Here is a 25709-nt window from a genome sequence, read left to right on the forward strand (position 1 = left end):
CTGGTCATATATCATTCACCAATTCCCTTGAGATATTATTCCATAATTAAATTGAAAATATCGTTAATCACAATTTCCTTTAACCAATTTCATATCACAGTCATGCCAAAGTTGCAATAGTCAATGGATAATAGAGCTCCAAGTTTCTGGTTTTAAGTAATACTGTGATCATTCTACTTCACCAGAGCTTAAGGCAGTTAGCGTGTTTTGGCCTAAACCTTTGGGATTTTCTCTGGGAAGGAAGAATTTTGGTTTCTTTGAGAATTAGCTTAGAGCTCAGGAAAGAAGTCTGGCCACAAATACAGATGTGGGAATCATCAATATCTGGTTCAAACTGTGGACAGGTAAAGCTTAGGAAGGATTACAAGAGTTGTGAACCAGGAGCAAAGTCTTGAGAAATCTGGGGGAATTTCAACTTTTAAGGCATGGGCCGAAGTAGCAGATACAGAAAAGTAATAGCGAGAGTAGCAGAGAGGGCATCAGGGAGAATGCTTTTATAGTAGTTAGTGAAGAAGTGAATTTTAAGAAATAAAAAAATAATGTGAATATCCATATCAAAATATATGTAAAAAAAGAATGAAAAAAAGACTATGGGATTTGGCAAATAGATTGATAACCTCAGTAAGAGCAGTTTCAGTGGGGTGGCTGAGCAAGTAAAGAGTAGATAGTAATAAAAAATAATCATGGATTAGAGAGTGACTGGGAGATAAAAAAAGGGAAGAAAGCAAACATAGGCACTTTTTTCAAGAACTTTTCCTGTGAAGGTAAGATGAGGGAGGGTGGTATCTAGAGGTGATTGTTGGTTTTAACACAATTTCTTGTTAAGTTATGAGATTCTTAATTAAATGTGGCAGTAAAGGGATTAAGAGCATGGACCCTAGAGCCAGACTGCAAGAGTTTGAATCCTGGTTCTTTCACTGACTAGTGCTGAGGATACTTGGGTCGTTGTCAGTCTTTCTTCTTTCTGTCAGTCTTTCTTCTTTCTGGTATGCATCGAGACCATACGTTCCCTCTAAGCATTGCTTTAGCTGCACTCTCCAAATTTCCCCATGTCATATACTTGTTTTCATGATCATTCACTTAAAAATGTTTTTAAATTTTCATTGAGATTTCTTTTTGGACTCAAGGATTTTTTTGAAAGTGTGTTTATATCCAAATATTTGGAGATTTTCTATTTTTTTAATTTTTAAAAAATATTCTTCTCTGAATGATTTTAATACTTTAAAATGTGTTCAGTCGTGCTTTTTGGTGCAGCACACAGTCAATTTTGATAAATGTTTCACACGATTTGCGAAAGAATGTATATTCAGTAGTTGTTGACTGCATGCCAATTAGGTCAAGTTATTCTTCTTTTTGTGTTTGTTTACTGATGAAAAATTTTCTGTTTTTGTCTGAAAATGTCTTAATTTTAACTTCTCTGTTGATTGATATTTTTTGTAGCATAAAAAATTTTGGGTTTATGGTTATCTTTTTTCAGCATGTTAAAGATGTTACTTCATTGTTTGCTGGCTTCCATTATTTCTGTTGGAAAGTCAACAGATAATGTCTCGGATACTCAAATTCCGACAGCCATGGTTGATCTCTAGTGCCTTTGACCAGCTGCAATTTCAAAACTTCTATATGATTTTATGGGTTTGATTAGCAGGAGAATTGGTTGGTTGACTACAAGCTGCTCCATCATAACTGCAAGTGTGACTATATTTTTTATACTACTGTTAGTCAATATATTTGTAGTATTCTCTACATGTGTAGGAATGGAAAAGGGAGCTCAGTGTAAGTGGTTTGGAAAGAGAAACCTGATGGAATTGACTGAACTCAAATTTCTGTGCTGTAATTTCCTGAGGCTCTATTGGCAAGTGTGTACATGTTAGAGGAGGGTAGTCTTCAGGAAAATATGGCTTCCTGTGTAAGAAATTGTATGTTGAGAGTCTGAATAATCTTGGGGATATGCTAAAGACACTAATTTTTGAATGAGAAAATAATATATGACAATCAAATATGCTACCTCTGAAATAAAGTCATGCTTCAAAATACACTAAAATATGGAATGATTTTAATCACTTGGAAGAATGCAAGAAAAGGAAACTTATTTGTCACTGATGCTAGGAGAATTCTCTTTCAAGGTGCCAAGAAGCCTGATATTTCACACATAGAGAAGAAAATATAATGTTCACACACCATGTGGCCTTATAGTGAAGAAAGCTAATGTTAAATACAGTTTATTGGTTTTAGAATTTTATAATCAACCTATAGGCAAAGCACGATAAAAGTCCATTATGGTTTAAAACTTAATTTAAATACAAACTACATGGACTATATAAAAATATAACTTGCTGAAAGAGGAACATAAAAGGGAAATGTGGGGAGGGAGGATTTAGGTACTAACATCCTTATTTTATGTAGTAAGAAGTCAAATGATATTGGAATTTTAACAAAAAACCTAAATGCATTATTAAATCTACCAAGTTACCTAATTAAAAAATTGAAGATAATAAGTTGTCTATCAAATAGTGGAGCAGAAGGTGGGGGGGAGTGAGATGTTGCAAGTGTCTTCAATCCTTATACTTCACAGCAGGAATTCAGTAGGTATTATATGAAGTTCATGAAATAAGAATGGAGTAAGTATATTATTTAAAGTCACAAGGTAGCTGTATGAGGAATTAAAAACAAAGACAATTAAAAGAGATCCTTCTCTGCACGGTGGAGTGGGATGAAGTGGGAATAAGGTGGAAGAAATTTGCTTCTCCACATAAACTGATTATTTTAACATCCTGTGCATATGTCACTTTAATGAAAATTTGAAAGTATTTATAAAAATGTCATCTGAAGATACCACATCTTTCTGGTGTGATAACTTCAATAAACCAAGCTAAAAACTTTTCTGTTTTAAGAGGAAATTTGAGACAAAAGGGTGCTGGGATTGAAGCAAAGAGGAGACTAAGGAGGGAGAAGATTCTTTATGTCTCTGACAGAGAGAACATGTGGAGTGAGAATGAGAATCTGGTGTAGAGGGTAAGAAACTGCCAACCAGAGAAGGGGATAAACTAACTTGATAAATAAATACGTCAAGTAAAGATTTAATTCCTTTAACTTCTATAGGTTGTAAGACTGTGTTTCTTTGAATGAGATTCAGTTGAGTCAAGGTTACAGAGAACCACTGGTTATATTTTGAATACACGTAAGATTTTGTCATGAAAACAATTTATTTTTCTTAACAGTTCTCCTTTCATTCAGAGTATCATCATTTTAATCAAATGATTCTTTTTCTCTTTAAACTCCATTATTCTCCGAACTTCTTTTTCTATCTGAAGTCCATATTGCATTCCATTGCCAAATGTGTCCTAGTGAAGTAGCTCTTTTATCATAGTAATTCCTTGTTCAGGAATTCAAAATGACTTTCTACTGTATAATGCATTCAAAAGCATTACCATATCATTTATGACTATTAATGAATTACACTGAGACAATAGGTGTGAACTGGGCATGTCTTGAACAACCTGGGGGCTATAGGGTCACCGTTGCTTTTAGTCTATGATTATCTGCAAGGCCTGTACTATTTTCTTTAACAATGACTTTTCTCCTAGCTTACAATTCATCTTTTTCATCTTTTTTCTTTCTCTTTGGATATCCAGCCTAATTTTCAAGAATAAGAAGTCCTCCCTAAAGCTTTCCTAACTATTTGGTTCACGCTTCCCTTCTTAAAAACTTAGTCTCCATTACACCACATAGTACTTCCTTAAAGAAGTCTTATATTGTTTTCTCACTGTATTATAGAAATGATTCCTGCTTTCTCAGGATCATAAACTCCTTGACAGCAATGGTTGTTAAATCTTGTATCAGTCAGGGCCCCAGAAAGAAATAAGCAGCCACTTATACTAGAAATTTTAGGTGATTTTAATGAAGGTGCTTTTGGCAAAAGTATGGGCAAAAAACTCTAAGGGATGGCGCTACATCTTGGGGCTAACAACCAAGCGTACTGTACCATGTGCCAGGCCTGCAGGGACAAGTAGAGGGAGCTGTGCCCAGGACCCAGACGGAGACGGTTGTCTGGCAGTAGCTGTGACTGGCAGAGGGGCACAGCCACTTGCATAAAAGCCTGAGGAATGACCCTGATCTTCTTTTCCCTACCTCTGTGATGCTACTTTTTTTGTTTTTGCCCAAATATTAGCTAGCTCCTACGTGGATTGATCAGCCAGCCAATCCTATCTCCCTGGTTTAGCAGTGAAATTCCTGCTAGCCCCACAGCCCTCAAGGGAACAATCGGGAGTGGTGCTCAGCCATGCGTATCACTTCATTGCCAGTCCCTTTCCTTTTTGGGAAGGGATTTTATAATATTTTTCACATCACAAAGCAGAATATAGGATTCAGAGCAGATAATCCATAAATACGTGTTGACAGATTGTTGATCTGATATCAATGTTTGACATTTATGATTTTTAAACGTTAATTGGGATTTTTCTTTTGTTAATCCATTTCCTGCAAAAACAAAAAAATCTACCTAATTTCCTAGCTCTCACCATTAATATTTTATTACTAAATGTAAAATAATACATTCAGTTTTAGAGTTATTTATTTCTTGTTTCCTCTCACTGTTTGTTGGTCTATTTAAAAAGAAATGTTCAGTGTGAGCATATCCTATAGAGTTCACAAATCACTTTAATATGTGTCATCTTTGCATCTTCAGCTCTTGTCTTTGAGATCACTATAAACAATTCTCTTTAGCCATATTTCATATCATTTTCAAATTCTTCTTTTTTGTACCCTGTTTTAATTTCTGTTGATGATAAATATGAGACTAATGCCTTACAGATTTCACTCCCTTCTTCATTAGCTCCACAGATTTTTCTTGGCCTCCAGAAAGGTGTGGAAGCATTTTGAAAGATGCTTTTGTTAGATGCAGATTTCTACTCTGGTACTTTGGAAACACTGTATTTCATATCCGTTTACATTTGCCCTGTAATTACAACATTTAATTTCTTTAAGGTTTTAGGAGTAGGTTGGTCTATAAGCAAACTTTTTGCTATACTGAATTTCAGTATAGTGGTTTCTACTAATTACCTGTACTTTTTTATTTTTGCAAGAATATTCGTCTCCTTTTTATATTCTCAAACATGGATTGATCTTGCCTTTATTGCATCCTGATAAACATTTGTATTTCCAATACCCCCTGGTGCTAGTAGAAGACAAACCCAGGTGCAGTCTACTATCATTTAATCCTTGTCATCACCATTTACACACACTGTTTCCCTATTTCACCATTTTCCTCTTTTGCCTCCAAATCTGCTCCTTTGTATGGTTTGGTCCCATTGTTTGAGTTTTAATTAGATTGTTTCTCACCAATTTTTTGTTTATTACATCTGAATGGCATTGAGTACTAAATCTCCACCCTCCCTTGATGTTCTCCTTCCATTTCTTTCTTTCTTTTACAGATTATATCCATTTTTGTTGACTTTCTGTTTAAGAAAATGTTTCCTTCTGGTTTCAATTTCCCCACTCAACCAATAACATCTTCGGTAGCTCCACAGATTTTTCTTGGCCTCCAGAAAGGTGTGAAAGCTTTTTGAAAGATGCATTTTTTAATGCATTCTATATACTTTTAATTCATCTTGTTTTTTCTTGTGTCACTTTTTATTTAGACATTTTATAATTAGTACCTGTGAAAGTAACCTTGCTATATTCTTTCAATGCTTGTCACATTTTATGAAAAATTTTTGCTCACAAAGAAGGTTAAGAAAAGCCACGAAGATTTATTCTCTTCTGCTCTTTACATCATGTACATGAGGTTAGCGTGCTGCTTTATCCCGGTCTGAAGTCACAGACTCGATATAGCCTGATGCTTGGTTCATTTTAAATAGATATTCTACTTAATGGCAAGGTTGAGAAACTCCTGCCAAGTCTAATAGGCATACATGCTTTCAGGTAAATAGAGCTCATAACTTTACAGCCCAGAACAGCAGGGGTTGAGTCAACTAAATTTTTTATTACAGTCATTTAGAAATTCATTTAAATATTGCTCATCAGCATCCATTGATCTCAACGTTTTTCATACAGCTTGAGAGGCTGCTGTACATGCAGCCCTAGCATATTAGAATCTATCAGATTGTTTATGCAAAATTTCCTGGCACAATGTGTTGATTTCATTTTATGGTTTGTTTTAGGCTGTAGCAGTACTGAAGTAAATTCCATTTCAACTTAGACTGATGCATCTTGTTTAGTTCTGGTTACTTGGGGTTGATTGGTGTAATGAATTTCTCCCTTATGGAACTACAACTTAATCCTTTCAAAGTCAATAAGTTTATGTGCATAATAATACACATACACATTTCAGTTGTTTCTGGCTCAGTACATTCTTGCAGAAAGAAGTGGTTTTCCCGCTTAATGAATGAAAATCTTTGCTTAGAAGTAGAAATATGGTAAATGTTCATCTGCACTGCGTGAATAAAGTTAAGAATATTGAGCTTCAGCTTAATCTGGCATATTTACATTCTGTGATACAGATACGTATTTTGGGACATAGTCTGTCTTATGTCGCTCAAAAATGGTTATATTTTCTGACTTTTCATGTGAAACACCGTGAGAATTTTTACTGATCTCTGCGAGTTTGCAAATACTTGGCGTATGCGTCATTAAGATAGGGCTCTTGTCCACCCACAAAGAAGAGAAGCTTTGTCCTCTTAAACTGTCATGGCCTGTCGTAAACCTCAATGTTGCAAAGAAGTGTCTATCAAAGAAAACATAGAAGTACCTGTTGGGCTTTATAGATTTCACTGATTATAAATAGTATTATTAAAAAATACAAAATATATGATTACTTTTTGGTATCTGTGAAGAACAGACCTTAAATCCCTTTATAACAGCACTGAGACAATTTAATTAAAAGACAACAAATTTAGGCCATTAAAGATCCAGAGACATTGGCTTTGTTGTCACATATCTGTTACTCTCTGTTCTTGTGATATGATGCATGTTGAAGGTAGTGGGATATGCATACTTCATAGCCATCCTAAAGCCCTCTGGCCCCCTTTATGGAGCTGTGGAGATAAACCAGAAACACTCATTTCAACGTTATAAGGTTTATCATACTGTATTATAAATGTCCATTTCCATGTCTATATATTCCAAGAAACTATAAAATTTTTAGAGGGGTTCCTAGAGAGGATTGGTGTACTTCTTCTCCACCAGTTATTTTTGAACTTAGTACGGTGCCTAGCACCTTATAAGTACTCAGTAAATCTTTCCTGAGTGAAGGCTTGTGATAAAGTGCTCACCATCATTGAGGAATGAGAAAAGTTTTAGTGAGGAATATAAAGATGTACCACTGAACATAATCTAGTTGTTGAGATGGTGAATATGCAAAAAAGGCAGAAGGCTGTGAATGATTAGTGCCAAATACATATATCCCATGAGGATCAGTCGGGGAGAGACTTCACTTTAGGCTGGAAAAGGCTGCACCATGGAGGAAGAATTTGAGCAAATTATTCAAGAATAATTTATATCCACCATTAGCCCAATGTTGCTTGACACAGGGATTTTATTCGTTTTTGTATTCCTGTTGCCTACCATGCTGGTACAAAGTAGGTATTTCATGAATCTCCATTAAAAGCCTCTTAGATGAAGATGGCAGGAAGTATTTTATAGATCAGAGCAAGAGGTAGATAGAGATATGAAATATCATATGAAAAACTGGGCTAGACAGATGAAGGAGGAGTGAGGATTGTTAGAAGAAATCTCAACAATCTATAAGTTCTGCAGATGACACCATCTTGCTGGCCGGAAGCAGCAATGACTTAAAATGACTTCTGACCAAGGTGAAAGAAGAAAGTGCCAAAGCAGGACTGCATTTGAACAACAAGAGAACAAAAGTCATGACTACACAAGAACAACACAACTTTAATATAGACATTGAAATTGTTAAAGATTTTGTTTACCTTGGTTCAGTCATCAATTTAAATGGAGACTGCAGCCAAGAAATCAAAAGAAGACTGAGACTTGGAAGGGCAGCAATGAAAGAATTAGGAAAGATCATCCAGTGTAAGGAAGTGTCATTAGAGACCAAGGCCAAGATTATTCACACCATTTTATTCCCAATTACTATGTATGAGTGCAAAAGCTGCACAGTAAAGCAGGCTGACAGGAAAAATATTTATTCGTTTGAAATACAGTCATGTGCTGCATAATGATGTTTCAGTCAACAATGGACCACATATATGATGGTGGTCCCATAATATGGTGGTACCATATAGCCTAGGTGTGTGGCAGGCTATACCATTTAGGTTTGTGTAGGTACACTCTATGATGTCATGTGACACATAATTGTATAGTGTTGGAGGAGGGCTCTATGGATACCCTGGACTGCCAGAAAGGTGAATAAGTGCGTCCTAGAGCAAATTAAGCCTGAAGTATTGCTCAAGGCAAAAGTGATAAAACTGAGGCTTCCCTACTTTGGGCACATCATGAGAAGGCAGGATTCTTTGGAAAAGAAATTAATGCTGGGAAAAGGAGAAGGCAGCAGGAAAAGAGGAAGACCAAATGTGAGATGGATTGACTTCATAAAGGAAGCCGTAGGCATAAGTCTACAAAAGCTGAGTAGGGATGTTGAGGACAGGACATTGTGGACATCACTCCTTCATAGGTTCCCTAGGAGTTGGAACCTAGTTGACAGCAAGTAATAACAAATTTAGTAAAGGAAGGGTTACTAAACCATGCTAGCTACTACATGAGACAGCCTGTGGCTTGAGGAATAGACCACAGACATGGAATGCAGGTTCTAGTCATGACAGCAAGCCATGGCTCTATAAGCTCAGGGAAGCTACTTCATCTCTCTGAGTGTCAGAGGATAATCCATAAAATGAGAAATATCATATCCATCACCAAGTTTGTTTGTGAGAATTAATTGAGGTAATGTACATGTTATGGACTGAATGTTTGTGTCCTCCCCAAAATTAATTTGTTGAAATCATAACTTCCAATGTGATTGTGTTAGGAAGTAGGGCCTTTGGAAAGTAATTAGATCATGAGGGTGGGGCCATCATGAATGGGATTAGTGCCCTTATAAGGGACAGCAGAGAGATTTCTCTTTCTCTTTGCCAGCACTTTAATGTTGGGCTTCCTAGTATCCAGAACTTTGAGAAATAAATGTTTATTGTTTAAGCCACCCAGTCTATGGTATTTTTGTCATAGTGGTCCAAACTAAGAGAGTATGTCAAAATACCTAATTAAGTGCCTAGAGTGGAAAGTTCTTAACTAAAATGTTTTTAAAAAATGCAGGATGGAAATGGAAAAGGGATGTTGAAGCCAGGTGATTTTTGATTCTAGGATAAAGAGTTAGATGATATTTAAAAATTGTTCTACAACTATCCTGGCATCCACTCAAGCAATGCATTGGAACCATCAGAAGTGGCTTTATGTCTTATAAGAATTGAGCCTATAATGTTCTTTTAGACATTGTTATGATTGTGATTCCCTAGCCTTGATTGATCATGAGACCACATTTTACCTTCGCTATAGATAAGTAGACATGTAGGGTTCTCTCAGCCAACAGGGGCTTGGCAGTTTGGTCCTGGGGCTCTGGAGGTCCCCACTGAGAATGTACATGTATGAAAGAATGATGGTTTTCTCTTCAACTTCTGGTACATACAGAACTCCCAGACTTGACTTGTGGAGTTCGTGTAAATCTCATAGGAATGGATACAAGACATTCTCTAATTATCAGATCCTTGCAGTTACCTCATTTGGCATCGTGTGAAAGCTGTACTACTGGGAAAATGAATGTGCTGGATGTTTTCCACTTGCCCTGCAGATCGATTGTCCGCCTGTCTCTCCTTTTCTCTGTGCTGTGGTTTCAGCAGGGCTTCGTTGGCCTCTGGTTTTCAGTTGGGTTTTTCCAATGGAAGGCAGTGTGGACTGTGGAAAGGTGGAGGAGAAAATAGTTGAGGTATTTATTGCATCTGTTTCTTCCCTGTCAGATTGAGAATTGGCAGTAACTGGGTTCTTGCACTAAGGTCACTGCTCCTGTTGGGCAAACCCTCTACCAGGGTTCTGGTAACACCCCTCTCTCCTTGCCTTTCTAGGCCCAGGTGTGGTCATGGCTTCCTGCTTTTGTGGGTACTTGAGTCCTTCATGCTCTGCTATTATTTTTCTTAACCCTGCCCAAATCTTTGTAAATTGTTCTTAAACTTCATTATATTATCATTTTGAATTAGTCAACTATTTACCGAGTCCAACTATTGAATTCTGAACAGTACTTCTGGTAATTAATTAATATTAATATTAATAAAATATTTCTTGAGTAACATTGTTTAGTAAATGCTTGTGCTCAGTCTAGCAAACCCATCTTCAGATTTGAGAGGCAAGCTTAGCCCTTAACTGAGGTTTGTTACCATACTTGTATCTATGCAATATTGAGTTTTGCATGTTTGTTCTCCTTACCTGGTTATTACATATCAATAAAATCTAAAAAATGCTAGCCTTTAGGTCCTATTTAGTCTTGCTTTGAGGAGCATATTTGCAAATGTTAAAAGAGTAATCAGAGAAATGCTGGAACTCAAAATTAATTACTCATTGAAATGAGAATTAGATGCCAGGTTTGGCATGAACAAATGTTTGTTCCTGATAAAAAGTAGATCTTTGTAGAGGTGCTAAGAAGATGTCACTTTATGATCAGCCAGTTTCACAGTTGAAACTTTTGCCTCAAGTTTTAGGTTTTTTATTAAACTTTGTTAAAATGAAAAGCTTTTTCCTTTTCATTTATGCTTTCATTTATGCTTGCTTGCTTTCATCAAGCAAGGTTTATGCTTGAAATATTACTATCTCTGTATATGTTTGCTTTACGTTTGATCTAGAAACACAGTAAGAGATGCATATTAGGATGTTAAAAGTACATATATTAGTGAGTAAAAGATGGAATGAGGGTGCTCTTGGATATTTATATTTGTTGACAAAAGCCACACGATGTGAATTTATATTGTATTCAAGATAAAGCCATCATTAGGCATGATTAAAATTTATGTGAAAATGAGATAGATAGAAGAAATAAATTGTTGGTTTGAACAAAGCGTTATCTTTTTCTTTGAGGGAACATATTCCAATGCTTTGTTTGTTATTCTGATTTCAATAGGGTGTATTCTTGAATGACAGAGGATTATTTGACAAAGAAATTCTGGTTTTAAGCAGAATGATCTAGCACCACATTTTGAAGGCGACAGTATTTAATGTTCTATTTTTAAAGTATATATATCATATTATTAAAAACATAATAGCTTCTCTATCCTGTATTGTCTTGGTCCGTGCTGACAACAAAAGGATAAATACAGTGCATACCAGGGTTCCTCTGGTAATACCATGAACATGACACATGTCATCCTATGATAAATTGGCTCTGTGTCTGTTCAATTTCAAATCTAAAGCTCTGGAGGCAGAAGTGTTAGGAAGCAGGCATAATTCTGGCGTACAGAGGCCTCAGATGCACAAAATTAGTGTGCATGGAACAGATAACAGCGAAAGAGATCCACAGTGAGAGGAAGTTTGCACAGGTTTGTGGACTTCCTGGGGTTTAGGTAGTATTGGCAGATGTTAGGTGGGAAAAAAACATCTGTAAGCATGATAATGAGCATTCCCAGAATCTGAAGTGACAACTGTATCCAGCACAAATGCTGTCTTGTTGCCCTATTTGCATACCAATTAAATTTTAAAATAAAGAAACAAATATTGGGTTACTGAATTTGTTTGACAAATAATCTGTAGGGCTTACTCAATACAACTGGGTCAGTCATGTTGGCTGTTTGACAGATGTTGTATCCTTGAAAGATTTAAGCAAAAAATGTATCCAGATTGTTACCACCCACAGTTTTAGAAGTAGAAATCTTAAACGGGTTAGAGATGGTTTGATACCCTGAGGCAGCCACAATGGAGTGTTTTTTCTTGTGCTCTGCTAATGCACTCAATAGGTGATATTTCATATTTAGTTTTCAAAGTAGGAAGTTTTTAAAAAATACAGTTGTAAATTTAACATTGCATTTCTTGATATCTAGTTTTTTAGATTTGAATTGTATATTGCACATTAAGCATTGAAATTAGATTTTTTAAGGGCAATTCCAAACTTCATTGTTATCAGAACCTGAGGGAAGGATTATATGCAATGAAGTTGTCAAGACTCTTCTCTAGATGCTTAAAGAGTTGGAAAACAAATACATCTACTCCCAAATTTTGGGTCTTTTCAGGTATCCTCCACGATTTCTGGATTTTGAGAAACAAAGTATGCATTGTGTTTAAAAAACATGCCTTTTGAAGGGAGAAATTTATTGTCTACTGGGTGTGACATTAAATAGTACAATAAGATTCCCGTATAGAGTTTAGTTCAATAAAAGTAGAATGTCTGCTAGGTACAAGGCACTGTGTTAAGTCCTAGTGATACAAACATGAATTAGACATGGTCCAGGGTCTTAAACATTTTACAGCCTTGCGTGGAAAACAGACACAAACATAGATTATTTCAATATAATTGATATGCACAAGAGGAAAAGTAACACACCGTAAATCTTACGTCTAGGAGTTTACATGTGAAAATTCTTCTGAGAAGTTGGATGCCAATTCATCTTTGTTTTACACAATGGACATTTTCCTGAAATGTGTGCAAATCAAACATGTAAATTGAATCATATTTCCCTTGTTTAATGCTTCAGAGGCACATTTTATTGCTATTTGCATGTTCTTTTCATTTGGTTTGTGTTCAATAGGTGTTGGATTTTCCTGTAAAAATTGTTTCTCTCTTCTTCCTAGTTTTCCTGTCAAGTAGTTAATCATTTTAAACCCTTAAATGCAATAGAAGCACTTGCTATTTGAAGGACCCCTGAGGTGAATCATTATTTAAACTGAGAATTGCTTTGTTTGAGCAAAAGTTACTTCTTCTCTTATCTATTTTGCCAAAATAACTATGCAAAATATTTTCTTCAGATAGAGTATTCAAATAACAAAAGTTAACTTTGGTGGATATTTTTTTGTTGTCACACATTCATGAATTCAACCCACATTTCTTGGGACGCTATCAAGTACTGTCATAACAGAGCTGAATGAGGCTTTTTCTGCATGGAAATGATTCGTCCTCCTGTGGCGGATGGAGAACAATGGGCAGAGTGTTAGAGTACAGAGGAGTCAATGTCATCATAGTGGTGTACTCTACGTGCTTTGCTGGCTAAGAGACCCCAAGAACGTTAGAGGGACAGAGGTGGGAGGAGAGCACAGTGAGACAGGCTTCCAGGAGAGGGTGGCCCCTGAGCTGCTCCTTGGGGAGCCAGGAGATGAAAGTGGGTAGAAGGTGATATCCCATTACAGGTGGAGAATAACTTCTGCAAGAGTGAACAAATTGAGAGGACAGCATAATGAGGAGAATTACCAGAGTCTTGTTGATCTACATTCTAGATTAAAGGGCACGTATGAAGTTACAGCAGGAGGAGAGACCAGAAGGGTGAGACCTTAAAGGGCCTTGTATACTATATTAAATAAGGAAGATCGTTTTAACCTAAAAGAATACATGGGTTGCTTCAGTATTTAAACAGTGGAATGATACTGTCTCATTTATGTTTTAGAAAGAGTACTCTGAACAGCAGTTAATGGTCTAGAATTGCTGGAACAAACAATCTAAGAAATGAAAAAATGAAGGTTATTTGAGAAAAACCTTTAATGCCACTGTGCTTTCCAAACCAAGCATTATCAAGTAGCATAATTAGGTTTAACCATGTTATTTTTATTGGGTAAATCAGGCTGGAAGTTCACAGAAGCTTTTATTAGCATGGTTTCTTGTTTCCAGTTGGCCTCCCTATTCCAAAAATGCTTTCTTAGGGCTGAGAGCCACACTGGGAGTTTCAGCTCTGGTTGGGCAAAGACTTCTGTCAGCTGGCCCAGCCCCTGGCCGCCGATCCCTCCTGCTGCCTGCCCTCTGTGGAAAGGCTCCCAGAGGGCAGACACTTCCTGCTGCTTTTTGCTGCTGATGCTGTTATTGCTGGAGCACCGTGGACGGAGTCCCAAGATCTTTCAACAAAGCAAAGACTAGCATGAGATGTGACAGGTCTATAGAGCTACTTATCAATGAGGGAGAGGCAAGGGGGTTGGCACTTCCAGGAATATGACAGAAAGAAAAGGAAGAATAAACAGCTGCTATCACACCTGCCACGGAGGGCAATAAGAGATACGTGATACGGCAGGGCAGAAAGCTAGTGAGAGAGTTGAGTGTTTGGTGAACAAATGGCATATTTAGGGTAGCAAAAAGTATGTTAGAAACATTTTTTAGGTCATATTACTCCTGTAATGAATGGAGAGGAACATTCTAAATTTCATGGTTATCACAGTGTAGTAGATCTCCTGCATTAAAGGCTGCAACACCAGCTGCCTGTCCGCTTTTAATTCTCTAGTCTGGAAACACAGAAGACCAGGTACATAGATTATCTAAGAAGAAGCAAACTACTCTGGAAGTGTTTGGATATTTTCTGAATGCTGTGTATTCATTTCCCATTTTAGATCTCTGCTGTGTAGGATTAAAATAAGAATGGATCTGCCTCTGGAAATTCACTGAGTCTTAGGTTTTAGATCAGAAACTTGGGTGAAAGTTCAGTCAATCTTATTAAAGAAAGTTTTATCTAGTTCATGTCGTAGGTGCTCGAGTCATTAAGATAGAAGCCACTGAGTTCTCACCCTTAATGAGTGTACAGGACCATTGATAGTTAATTGAAATTTTACATGATAAGAGCTGTTTTAGAGTAATTAATGGGATCATGGGTTAGATTTGGATGTGAGGAAGCTGGCAGGACATTATCACAGCTAAGAGTGGTCAATGATGACTTTTGGGAGAAGGTAGAGCAGCAGTTGGTGTGGAAGGTGAGCTGAGGGGCATTCCAGAAGACTCAGGGCATGAAACTGCAAAGTCTGTGTGGGGTACTTCAAAGTGCTTAATATGGCTGAAGTTTAAAGTGGGAGGCCAGATGTGTTAGAGTTAAAGCTGGAGACATAGGCTGGTCCCTGAGCTTGGGAAACTTGTGTACAGGCTAAGGAAGGCATTATGAGTTTAGGTGTGGATGGTAATGAGGGAAGTAATTTGACTATTTGCACATTTTATAATGATCTCTCTGACGCCTCTATCAAAGTTGGATTCGGGGCCAGTAAGATTTGTGTGAGAGCCAGCGCTTGAGTAATACTGCAGTGGTCGGGGAAGAGGGGATGCTTGGTCTAGAGCAGTGGCAATGGTGATGCGGATACAGCTGAGAAACATTTCAGGATTTAAATGGGCAGTACTTGGTGACTGCCATGAGCAAAGTGAGGATTGTTGGGAGAGAGAGGAACCAATTTTAGTGAGAAGGTAATTAATTCCATGTTGAATAAGAGACGTGTTGAGTAAGAGAAAAGACTCTTTTTACCTTTATTTTTGGGCAAAAGTATCAGGCAGTCTGTGAAGTAAAGTGGATCAAGAAGAGACACAGGTCTTATAAGCACCATCCAAGTATAGAGAGATCAAGTAGCAAAGGCTCAGGGAAGGGACGTGTCAGCACATGTCACAGTGCTGAGTTTCAGTTTTAGAGCTTTCTTCCCTGTGAGTTTCTGTATTTTACGTGGATGTGATGCAGGGTGGCAGAATTTTTGAGATAACTAAAAACAGGCCATGATGAGAAAGTCTGAAATGGCTTTCAGTAAATTCTATGTGAGCAGAAATGCCTAATAAGCTCCTAATTTCTTAGGAGCAATGTTGATGATTCTTTTCCTTTTGTCAGAGGTTTAATCAGTAGTAACTAAAATGTCTAAGTTCCTTTCTACTCTAACTCACCGTACGATCAAATTCTTTAGAAAAACAATAAAAGCTACAGGTCTAGCTTCACTTCTTATTTCTTATCACCTTTCTGATGGGTCTCTTTTCCATAATTTCTCTAATTGAGACAACGTGCCTGTTTATATTAGTTCTAGTCCATTCCGGAGAGCTTTTCTTCCCATCAACAAAGTAGGGAACATAAATCACTTGTCCTACTTCCCCCAGCTGGTATTGGGTTCGTATCCTTATCTTTGATCCTTCACTCTAATTCCCCTCTTGTAACACTGTGCTTGATGAGAGGAGAAATTGTCTCTTTGAACATCATGTGAATCTGAGCAACTGAGAAGTGAAATACAGATCTTTTGACGTGGCTGTTTATTCATGTAAGCTTAGCAATAAAAATTCATTTTTATTGTGAACATGTTTCGCTAAAAAGTTTTTTAAAAGGGGACATGTATCATTTCTTAAAGCTGATATGCCAAAACCCTCAGCATATTTGCCACCCGTGTTTGGATTCTAGAGTTTCCAATAACAGAAATATCACCAAAATCCTCTGTTAACTAAAGAGGCAGGAGTCCTGGTAGTGTCAGAAGTCTGTGTGGCTCAGTGGTGGTCCAGGCTGGGTGAATGGCCCTTTTCCTTAAGATCCAACAAAGAAATTTTTGGCTCAAGAGAGCTTGTGGCCACTGAAGGGCTGAGCTGTTCTCTCCCCAGTAGCTGGCATATCCCAATACAAGTTCTTCCAGATTTAAATTCTCTTTCAATAAATGTTTTAAAGTTTTTGTAACGTGTACTTAAAATTTTACTATTGGCTACATCTACATTATAAAAATAATTGATATGCACAATGATGATCCCAAAACAGCATGAAATATTGACTCAAAGCGATATCACATTTGATCTACAGTTTCTGAGGCAGTAAAGTAGATTTTCATAAACAATATGGGGTGACATTCAAAGGTTTGTTTTACTTAAAGTTTATGTCTAATTCAGCCAGAAAGCCTCATATTTGACCTCTTTGGTTAACTGTAGTTTTACTATACAGGCTTTCTGAGAGCACAACCTTATGCTAGATGGACAGAGGGAATTATCTAGATTTATGAAAGGTACATGTGATAATGAAATATTTAAAATGCAAATGGAGGAAATCCTTTGTACTTCAATGTATTGAATGCGTTCAAGTCTACTTGGCATAAGGAAGCCAAGTAGGAAATTATGTGTTTAAGGATGGCAAACTACCCAGTCACCTGGAACATCATATCACTTACCTATGCAGAAGAGAAATTGAAAATGCCCTGAATAAAGGCAAGTAGAACGGTAATGTGCCAACCCAATCTATCAAAGAAAGAAATAGAGAAAATGTGAGACTGTCAAATTTTATATCAAGACAATAATGTTTCACAATATACATATATATTTTTTTAAGTACAGAAAGAGATAATTCTAGCTGCTTGAAGAAACAAAGGAGAGAGTTGGAAAGCGGTGACAACTTTATACTACAATAATGGGATGTGTGTCTTTGGAGTGGAATGGAGCAACTGAAAAGTAAGGGTTAGCTTCATTAGTTATGACCAGTTAATCAGGTTAGCCTTTTGGTGAAATCTACTGGAGTTTGAAATCATCTTCTGAGAAGCATAGAAACTTGCATATTTCTCAAGGAAGCCTACTTATGTGAAGCCCAAGAAGATAAAAAGGATGACTTCCTATTAAGGAATTGTCTGCTGGTCTTTCTCAAGATGAAGATCTGTGCCTCTGGAGGGAAGCTGTCTGTATCTGGTAGGCAGAGCCTCAGCAAAAAGCCCAGGAGTCATGATACCTGCATGTGCTATACCGCCTAGGCTCCCTCAGGCTGACCAATCTGACCAGAATTAGCACTCCATGCTTCCCAACTTCCGTTTTGATTTTATGGTTTATCACAGCCCTATCTACCTGAATTCTACTTATGCCAATAAGATGCCCCCCAAAAAAGTATGTCTTAGGTTCATTTGATTTTTCTGGGGCATTTCAGGTCTAATTCCTGGATTCTTGGCTTAACATGTCTTCCTGCAAGATCTGCCATTTCTGCTATCAGGTGTCCTTCAAACAAGTTAGCATTTTCTGAAAACAATATGAGATTTACCCATTGCAGGCAAAGCTTCTATTGCATCCATAAAAATTCATATTTCTGTCTATTTTTAAGTTCTATTTACCAAGAGTTGTCAAATTAACTCTTTGTTGTCTTTAGGTGTAACAAATGTAAATGTCTTGTTTTGTATAGGAAAATATTAGACTTACATCAGTGTCCTGCAAAAAAAAGTCACATAGAACAAATATTTACTAGTAACAAGTTAGCTACTACACATTAGCTACTCTGAATTAACTACTATGAAATCTATAGTTTTCTTTCTTTTTTATGAATAGTTTAATTTTCCTGCCACATAGGTGACCAATTTTTACTTGATATGTTTTATTTATTTATCTTAAAGCTCAGTCACTTCAGTAAAATAGGTATTTGTATTGATTATTCTGTGTCACATTTTCCTGGGGTACTATGTGCTGTTTCAATCTATATATTCAAGTATTTTTTTATTTTGAAATGACTCACCTGAGTCATACATTTAAATTTTTGGCCCAGTATTTTATTTCTCATCTTTGGAGTTACCAATACGCATAGTATGAATCTCCTTGGTCTTTTTTTAAAAGCCAAGTTTATTGATTTATAATTTATGTATGGTAAAATTCACCTTTTTTTAACTGTACCATTTGGGAAGTTGTGACTGTATGATCACTACCACAACCAAGATACATAATATCATCCATCACCCAAAAACTTCCCACCTGCTTCTATGTAGTCACCAAAGTTTGCTTTCCTAAAACTTTTTGTGTTAGTGATCATGTTTTTTGATCATTCCCTTCTTTGTGGCCAACAGTATGCAACTGCTGAATGGCTAACTGGGAAAAAGGCTTACCCTTCATATTTATGAAAGAAACACAAATTAAACAACAATAAATTCCACTTTTGTGTGTCTTATTGGAACATATTAAACATATGACATCCATTGTGAAAGTAGCATAGATGGCAATGTTATATATTGCTTATGGGAATAAATATTGATACATTTTTGGAGGGAGTGCTACATTACAACTTTTAAAATATCCAGTTCATTAAACTATTAATTTCACTTTCAAAGAAACTGTTGGAGATATGCATTGGTATTAATGTATAAAGATATTCATCATAGCATTTTTTATAATCAAAACTATTATAAAATGAATATTCAAAGAATGAAATTGATTATATTGTGTTATATCTGCGTAATGGGATGTCATGCAGCTATTAAAATATTTTTGAATATATAACCGTTATGGGATATAATCATTTTAATGGATAAAAATTGGGATTGACTCCCTGGCTTATAAGTATTCCTCCTTTCTCAGGGATGGGCAGACTTCCAAAGAGTCTGTCTCTACCACAGCTTATTGATCTGAATTTTTCACAATTTCTATAGTCAACATGGCTTCTTTTATAATCACATTTTAAAAAGTCCAGCTATCTCCTGTGGATAGTATATAACAAATAGAAGATTAAGCACTTCAGAGACCACAATGCCAAATCTGTATGCCAAAAAATTTTTTAAATACAAGGTTTTATAAAGTTCATCCAAAATTTTTAGAATATAGTTTTATAACAAATAAGATGGCAGGGGAAAGTTATAGGTCTTTTAATACAAAAGTAATACCATTCATTTAAGAACCATTTTAAGACAAAGTACCTTGAGAGAGACTTGAGCTAATTAAATTTATTTTAATAGTTTTTGTAGAAGATATTTTATTTTTTTGCTGGCCATTTGATCTTACTAATAACCTTAGGCTTCAATTCATGGATGTATAGACATGGAAGGCATATTTGATACAACATTTGGCTGGCATTGATCTATGTAAACATCTGAATAAATCTTCAAAAATCTGTCATGGCAACAAGAATGCTGAGCACAAACTCCTTGACATATGTGACCTACTCATGTTGGAAGTGTTTGAAATGTCTCTTTAGTCCCACCCCAACTCTTTCTAATGGAGTTCTCTTTAAGACTTCTTTTTTTTTTTTTATGATTTTATTTATTTATTTTTTCCCCAAAGCCCCAGTAGATAGTTGTATGTCATAGCTGCACATCCTTCTAGTTGCTGTATGTGGGACGCGGCCTCAGCATGGCCAGAGAAGCGGTGCATCGGTGCGCGCCCGGGATCCCAACCCGGGCCACCAGTAGCGGAGCGCGCGCACTTAACCGCTAAGCCACGGGGCTGGCCCTCTTTAAGACTTCTCAATTTCATACTTCTGGATGTTTATATCTAATGACACATATACTTGTTTACCTGTTTCAGTTAGAATTATTTTTACCTTTCTTTCACACCAGGAAAGCAAATATTCATTTTATTTCCAAGTCAGATTATGGAGTAAGAAATGTCTGTTTTATTTTAAAACATGTATTATGTTCACAAAATTAAACTATCAAAAAAGATACACGCTGAATTGTCTTTATACCCAAACTGTGAATCCTTGAGAGTAGGGAATGCATGTCTTGTTCACTATGATCTTTTTTTGCCTAGAAAATAGAGAATCAATAAATATTGGTTATGAATGAACACTATACCTACATTGTAGAAAATCAACCTAATTAATAGGGTTTAAGGAGATCTAAGTGAATTAGACATACACAAACTCTTTTCTTTTAAAATAATGCTTACTATATTCCAAGCACTAGAAAGAGGATGTATGAAAAATGCAAATGAAGGAGGGTGGAGTTGATCTGACCAAGCAACACAATATCCATTGCTGCTCTCTATTTTTTCCCATGTCATTCCATGACTTTTTCCCTGTCTCTAAATGGAATGATCTCCTTTTGTTTAAATCCTGTAAAGCAACCAAGAGTCATGAAACACTTGATTCTTCTTCACTTGAGCACTACTTGTGGTCATAAAATGCTTTCCATGCTGTCATGTCTTTAGTCTTATGAATAATTAGTTGGTTATGGTTATAATTTAAGACAGGGACAAGAACTCAAGTCCAGGAGACTTTGAGATTTTAAGATTTTGCTATCTAGGATAATCTAAGTCTTATTAGGACCTTTCATCAAGTAATTAGTGGGATTCTGTTAGTTGCAATACAAATAAAAAGGAGAGAGATTCACTGTAGGCTCCTAGAACAAACTATTGTGGAATCAATATTTTAGATGATCTAAATTAGATGCTTCTTAGATTTCTCAACTGTATGGGCTAGTTAAACTCAAATCCAAACTCTATGAATTCAAGCATCCCCGTGGGTAAATTGTACCCTTAAATCTTCCTTTCACACCATTTCAAGTCACCTTGCTACCGTTAATAAACTCTCTGCTTTTTTGGTCAACATTGTTATTGATGCTGTAAATCTTGCCTGCTTCAAAACCTCAAGCAAGACTGACTGACCTCCTTGATGAAATACTTCCTGGATTAGCTCATCCTTTCAGATGAGTTTCTATCATATTCTCAAGCCCTTGTTTAAATGACGTTTGGGAATGTCATTTGATGTATGTTCATCATTCTGACTACACTATGGATCTTTCAAGAATGAGGCAGGAATACAGATATTAGAGAAACTGAGAGTGATTTATTTTCTGAGGCATGCTCCCTAAGAGTGACACTTGTTCAACCCATTCTTCAGACGGAGATGTTGAGCCTATGGTTGTTAACACATTATGAAAAGAAGCATTATAATGGTGAAACACTAAAGACACTTTCAAATATTGCCTCTTTTTTATGTACTTTTCCCCTAAGGAGCAGATGGTACCAGCCATGGCCCTGTCTAGACCCATCCCCAAGCTAGCTCCACAAATGTAAGAACTCTCCGCTTTCTGCCCCAGGCACATAAACACTTCTGCTATTCGTAGTCTTGCATGTGTTTATATGCTGTTGCATTGTCGTGGGAAAGACAGAAATGGCAGGTGATGTTTTCTGAGAATCTTAATTTTTCTATGAAACATTAATCAAAGCTCTACTTAAGGTGAAAACCAGAAGATTATTACATAAATCCTAAATTAGCAAAATATTATTTAGGAGACTACAGCATATCAGATGCACTGTATATTTCTTTTGAGCCCATGGGCTTCTATTAGCAATCAGAAGAATGGCATATATATATAGAGAGAGAGATATACTTTATCTTCTTAAGGTTAATATATTTTTATTTTCAAGAACGTTCAAGAAAGAACCAAATTAGGATTTCTCTTTCTAACCATCCATTTTTTCTTCCTATGACCTGGGAAAATGTGCCTAATTTATTAATGTTTACCCTAGATTTAAAAAACTGTAAATAAAGTAGAAAATAACCCTGTTTCCTACTCATCTTCTAAAAGCAACACTTATTAAAATTTCACTCAGCATTTGATCCTTTATACCAACACGAATGTTCAGCTAACGTCCAAGAAAATTACTGTAAGTCAATAGGTCTTTTCTCATGCACGTTTCATCATTGAGGTTTTTCTGCATCCTTGATTGAAGGTCATGCTCTACTAGAAGCGTGACAGTGACAGTCAACTCTACATTAGATCTGCTTCTTGAGGTTTGCAGAATAGTCCAACAAAGGTCATTCCACTTCTGACAAACCACACTGAAATTTGGGCTCTCCACTGGATTGGTGTTTTTACGACTAGGCTGAAATTTTGGTAGGTTATTTAAACTGTGCATTTAGGTGGATTCTTGAAATAAACCAGTCCAGATAGAAACAAATACTGGGGATCAATCATTTTAAAAGAAATTAGCAGTTGGATTCTGAAGGCTTACTGTGGTAGAAAATGACTTTCTTTTCATGCTGTCAGAGGCAAAACTGCTATCAATGAAGAAATGCAGTTATCTAGAAAAATATCTTGTTTACTGATGCCGTTTATATGAAAACGTATTTGTGTTATATTGCTGGACAAGACAGCAGACTTTTCTCTGAATCATTTGTTCTTGTCTGCCATCTTAAAATGGAGACACATTTTCTTTCCATAATCAATTAGTTATTTACAATTGGCATAAATCATAAGGTCCCCTTCCCTGACAAGTAGTTTATGTCATAACAAAAACGTACCTTTTCATATCCTTCAAATAAATTATTTCATTTGTAAAACAGAGCTGCTTAAATGCTTTATCAATGCAAATGTGGCATAATTATTGTGTCTGGAAAGTTTTTTATTTTAATTAGAAAAACATAATATTTGAAAAATTCTCTTACCTATTGATTGTACTTTAGGGTATTTGTGAAAATAAGTGTATTGATAGTTTATAGTGAAGGGAATTTCTGTTTAAAATATCAAGACATTTTTATAATAATTTTCTTCTTGCTATTATTTCTCCATCCTCTATCGCTATCCTTCCTGCCAATTCCTATATCCTCTCCCCATTAAGAGTTTGCTAGCTTTAGAGGATTGATTCACACAGAGTTAGCATGTGGTGAGTTGATTATTGTAAAATACCCAGAAAGAAGCTTAGAAGGGGCTCTACCTGTGGGACAGAAAGATACCTCCAAACAAAGAGTCCTTGAAAAATCAGCTGCATAATTTGTGGCCCCATTGCAAAATGAAAATGCAGAGTTTCTTGTTTAAAAATTATTTCAAGATGGTAACAGCAGAGCATTAAACCAAGCGGGGGCCCTTTGTGACGGCACATGAAGTCGGTCCTGGCTCCTTGTCCTGGGAGCCTCTTAACTATTCTCTTCTGTTCTTTAAGTTGCTGAGGAACATCTATTCCCTCATTTGTCATAGACTTTGAGCAGCTGTCTTTCCTGTCCTTTTAATAGTTGGGATCCTTATTTTTGCCTTTCTGTCAATTTTTGATTCATATGCTGCCTCTAAACTGCCCAGTGGTATGTTTCTTGACAACTAGTTCCAGAATATTTTTTGATTTAATTCCCTTTTGTTTTTCTTCTTCCTTTTGAAAGCAGCTTTCCTTCTGCCCTGCTATGTGTGATCTGGTTCCAAGACCCTGTTCTTTGTCCTTAATCCAACACTCTTGTTGCCCCAGGGTTGTTAACTTTTCCGTGGGTGCCAGGGATGAGTCACATGTCTTGAGACTAGACAGCAGCACTAGGTGGCAACACCAGGATTCCGTTACCCTCATCTTCCTCTTCCCTACCCTCAGATTTTGGAGAGATCTAAGAACCAAATATGCATTTTTTATTTCTGCTGTTGTTTCGCCCTGAATTTATGACCTCATTTCTATCTTCATGAACTGGACTAGGCAATAATTTAGGAGACTAAAGCTCCCTTCCATCATCACCGGAAACTCTTAAGAAAACCCTAAGCCTTTAGCTTCCTTTTTTTTCTCTCCTGGGCCCCACCTAGATCCTTCTAGCTCTGTCAATCAAAGAATCAAAGATCACTCTCAAGGAGGAGAAGGATAGCTCAACAGAAGACAGAGGAAAAGGACACTTTAAAAGAGTACCCTTGAAACTAAAGGCATTCTTGAGTTCAAATTAGTTCAGCTCCTTAAGTACACAACCCAAACAGGTAAAGCCAAGGAGCCAAAGGACTTATCAAGATTCTTTTCAGTATTGCTCCTCCTAACAGGTATGTCTTCTACTCCTAAGAGTAGTGCAAGGACCTGAGCCGAAGCAAAGAGTGAGGTCATCCGTATTTCCTCCTGGCTCTTATGTTTCCAAAAATAGATCTACATTTCTAAAGCAGCTTCTAAATTCCTCCCAATAACACAATAAGTTAAGGCAAGGAGCAATCACTTTTTATTAATGAGGAAACTGAGGCTCATGTGACCTAGTTGACTTTTTCAAGGTCACAAAATAAATTTGTAAAAATTTTTGAGACCTCAGAATTCTCAAGTGCCCAGCAAAGAATCTTGCTGTATCCTGCTGCTAGAATCAGGATATTTGTCACCATTTATGTCCATTTCTATGTTATTTCTAGCTTAATTGTCATCTAGATCTCTAACTTCTTTTGGTACTTTCTTCTCCTTTCCCTACTCATTGTTTTTAAACATGGCAATTCTTTAGTTTATATATAGTAATTTTTTAAAATGAATTGTGTTTCAAGCATTTGAAGTTAGTTCTTTGATATTTATTGTTTCAATAGCGAGGCAGGGTAGCAGTTAATTACTACAATTTTAAGCTGAACCAATAACTGGTTTCCATATGTAGGTGAGGGCCACGCATGATTTTTCAGAGTTGCCCTCAATAGTTATGTGCCACGAGCTATTTTGTTAGCATTAAATATCATCCTGCATGTGGATGGGGATCAGAAGATTGTATAGTTGCTTAGTTACTTGATTTTCTCATTGCTTCCCATTTAAACCAATGACTAAATGAACAATTAGGACTTGGGTTATGTGAGAGATGTGTTTTATTTGGCATGGACCCTAATGATCAGATAATGAACAGCTTGATTCCTATCAAGAGGATATTCTAAAGGATGGTTTCATTTCTTAATGCTGACCCTCACTCAGAGGCAGGCTGCTCTAATCACGATAGTTAATGACCAATAAGTGGCCATTTGTCACATTTTCATTCTTTATTCTAGGCCTCAGTCAACCTCTGACATAAAGAATTCAAACTATGATGAAATGCTTTAACAGGTAATGATGAGAGAGATGATGAGAATTTTTAGGGCAGGGTTCATGCTCCATATGTTCTCTGTAGTAATCATGTTGAAAAATAGTAGTTTGGTTCTGAGGCACTACACAGTTTGATTCACTGGACATTTATTGACTACCCAATATGTAATTCATAAGAATAGAAAGAGAAATGAATATCAAGGCATAAGTCTCAGCCTCTAATAAACTTACTCTGTGGTAGGAAGTCAAGTTCTAATCAAAATTTAAATGAAATAAATTAAGACAAACTTGGTTACTAGACTTGTGTGCAGAAAATATCATAAATTCAGAGGAAATCTCAGAAGTCTCTAAAAGTTATGAAGACCTT

This window comes from Diceros bicornis, chromosome 1 (assembly GCF_020826845.1).
Source record: "Diceros bicornis minor isolate mBicDic1 chromosome 1, mDicBic1.mat.cur, whole genome shotgun sequence".
Taxonomy (NCBI): domain Eukaryota; kingdom Metazoa; phylum Chordata; class Mammalia; order Perissodactyla; family Rhinocerotidae; genus Diceros; species Diceros bicornis.